Consider the following 3,698-nt stretch of genomic DNA (forward strand, 5'->3'; position numbering starts at 1 on the left):
CGTGAAAAACATTTGTAAGGTAGGATAATTAGGCCACTTACTACAACACAAACTGTATGTCTATCTAAATTGATGTGCAAAAGCAGGGATATGCTTGGATTTACTGGAAAACCATACAGGTGTTTTTCAGGAATGCACAAAATGAATCAAAGTAAATAACATCAGGAAAATTGTGTAAGAAATCTGTGAGCTGGTTGTGAGGCAGTGGGTCCTATTATGTACAAATTTAATGCTAAGTTACTGTGTTATGGCTATCAATATGTTGCCAATACATGGAAATGTGTGTAACATAAAAAATAAATAATTTGATTAACATGATAGCCCCCCAATTCTAGGTCATTCCATGAAAGTTAGATAATAGGGAGTATGGGGAAGAAGAATAAAAATGTGCTAATTATGTGAGGGGATGAGTAGCATGATTTAGTTTTTGAAGATGGTAAGAGTCTTCATGAAATTTTACTACTTTAAGGGACATACCAAAGCAACAGATTCTGCTGAATATGGAAGAATGGGAAAGAATGTCAGGGAACTACAGTCAAAGGTAAGAAATCATCATAATATTAATATCAAAATTGAATGTCAAATGCATTAGAAGTATTTAATTGACTAGATTATCTGCAATGATCATAATTACCAACTTCAGATTATATATAGCATGATCTGCAAATGTAGGATGAAATTAACAAAATAGATTGAGGAGTGCAAACACACTTCCTTTGGTGCTCGACAGATAAAATGTCAGCTTTTTTTTTTTTTTTTAATTGAGACGGAATCTCACTCTGTTACCCAGGCTGGAGTGCAGTGGCGCGATCTCAGCTCACTGCAACCTCTGTCTCCCAGGTTCAAGCGATTCTCCTGCTTCAGCCTCCCAAGTAGCTGAGACCACAGGCACATGCCACCACACCCGGCTAATTTTTTTGTATTTTTAGTAGAGATGGGGTTTCACTGTGTTAGGCAGGATGGTCTCGATCTCCTGACCTCATGATCCGCCTGCCTCAGCTTCCCAAAGTGCTGGGATTACAGGCGTGAGCCACTGCACCCAGCCAAAATGTCAGCTTCTAAGTATGCATATCTGTATCTAAAGAGAATAAAAATGAAAATGATGATGAAAACAATTAACATTTGGGGGATATTTACGGTGTGGCAGGCAGTATTATAAGTTCTTTTCATATATTAACATATTTAGTCCTTAGGACAACCTTATGTTATAGGGATACTATTGTCTCTATACTCCAAATAGACCCAGCACAAAGGCCAAAAATATAATTGATATACTTTGCATAACAGATAAATATTGTACTCTGGAACTTCAGAGAATATACCTTTAAGGGCTCAGGAAGCATTTACCAAATTAGTCGTATATTGGACCTTATCAAACCTCAGTAAATCCTCTCAAATCTTCTAGTCCCCCTCAGAAATCATAGATCACATTGTTCTAGACCACCTCATGTAGTAAAACTAAAAATATATGACAGGGATAGAAACTCTGAAATGGTCTTGTTTATGTGTTTTCTTACTGTTTGAATCTTGTACAATATGTATGTATTCTATGGTCATAAAATGACAGTTAAAAAGTAAAAAATTTTTTTTTCTTATATGTATACAGAAACTAACCCTAATAAAAAGCAAAACAAAAAGGATTCTTGGGTGGGCAAGGATCCATCCCAGGAGGAATACTGGAGTAATCTGTGGAGCTGAGGAAGGATCTCTTCTCCAGCCCGAAATGAACAAAATCAGAGCAGAGCCCGCCTGCCTGAGTCTGAGCCCTGTGCTCACATGGATCCCCCTGTGCTGATTGGAATATGCAGTCTGACTGGTCAGGCCTGGATCCTCTGCCCTCACTGTGGCCAGGGGAATGGAGAGCTGTGCTTGGCAATCTCACCAGATCAAGATTTAGGGAAGCAGCAGTTCTCTAAGGGAGGCGGCAGTGTATAGCACAAACACCTGATGTCCACCACAGAGGAAAAAAACAAGGCCAGGTATACTACCTACCCCTTTGTTCCAGTAGGCATGCGTGATTCATTAATTCTTTGGTGTATGAACTACAGGTCTACTATCTTCAACCGTAAGATTTGCTCCATGGTACTATGCAGTCTCCACGAGGATCACAATATTCCAAAAAGATGCGTCACCTGCATTTCAATCACCTCCTCTTTAGTTTCTTACCCTCCAAACCAACGAGAGCTAAGAAAGCCATTTTGATCTCACGCTACTGGCGATGTACTTCCCCCTCTTCTTTCCCCTGGTTACTACCCATCACCCTCCCATTGCTCCACCCCTCCACATGGTACCTCATTAACTCTGAGTCTCAGTTTCAGTGTCACTTCCTAAGGGAAGCATTCTTTATACCCTGACCTTCCAGACCAGATTAATTTCACCTTTTCTTCAAATCACTTATGGCCATTTCAAATCATTCATTCGTATGTGACTTTTTGATTACTGTTTTTGTCCTCATATACTCATCAATGTTCTTGGATAGAAACAATAGAAATCATTGGGTGTGGTGGCTCACGCCGGTAATCCTAGCACTTTGAGAGGCCAAGGTGGCTGGATCACTTGAGGTCCGGAGTTTGAGACCAGCCTGGCCAACGTGGCAAAACCCCATCTCTACTAAAAATACAAAAATTAGCCGAGCGTGGTGGCGTGCACCTGGAATCCCAGCTACTCAGGAGGCTGAGGCAGGAGAATCGCTTGAACCTGAGAAGTGGAGGTTTGCCATGAGCCAAGATTGCGCCACAGCCCTCCAGCCTGGGCGACAGAGCAAGACTCTGCCTCCAAAAAAAAGAAAAGAAAAGAAAAGAAAAGAAGGAAACAATAGAAATGGATTATGGTATATTTATGACAAAATTTAATTTATTAGGAAGCTCACAGTTTTAATGGGAGGCTGGAGAACAAGGATGAGATAGGGATGAGGGTTGGTGAGGCACAGCCAGCACCTTTCTAGGGATAGTGGGCTTAGGATGCTGCCACCTGAGCCTTCAAAACTGGATATTTACCATTGTGCTACTGGAACCACCACCACTGGCACTCATTACTGGCCTACTGAACCCTTAACTCTGATCATATATCTTGTGTCACTTCTCCAGAGTCAGTATTCTGAGCAGGATCATTTCATTGGCTGTGCTGTGCTTTGGTCATAAGCCTCCTTTCAGTTACCCAAGGGCCAGAGAGGGAATATCTGCCCACTCTTAGTTTCATAGCAGAAGAGGGACTTTGCTTATTAGTATTCTTTTCAATGGCCCAGAATTGGAAACAACCAAAATGTCTCTCAATAGGTGAATTTCCCTGACAAGAAGTCCTTTGTGCTAAGTCCCAAATGGCTCCAGCTGGTTGCTCTCTACCGGTGGAACCTCCTTCTCCTTCCCCCATAGTGTATTTGTCTAAATCAGTGGTTCTCAACCTTGGCTCTGCATTCAAAGCATCTGGAAAATCTGATGGGGATTAAGTGGACTGGTTTAAAATTACCTGTCAGATGGCAGATGGTGGTTTGTAGTCTTCTTCCTGCTTAAAAATGAAGACCAGACCCTTACCTCTCTCTCCCTCTCCTTGACCAAAGGGATTCTGTCTGTGAAAGAATTTTGTGAAATGCACAGTTTTATTCAAATGTAAATGATAACCTTTACCTTTACTTCATGAGATGCCCAAGATCTTTTCATTTTTAACTTTTTACTATGGAAACATCAAGCTATATAAAAGTA

This window comes from Mandrillus leucophaeus, unplaced genomic scaffold (genome assembly GCF_000951045.1).
Source record: "Mandrillus leucophaeus isolate KB7577 unplaced genomic scaffold, Mleu.le_1.0 Scaffold186, whole genome shotgun sequence".
Classification (NCBI taxonomy): domain Eukaryota; kingdom Metazoa; phylum Chordata; class Mammalia; order Primates; family Cercopithecidae; genus Mandrillus; species Mandrillus leucophaeus.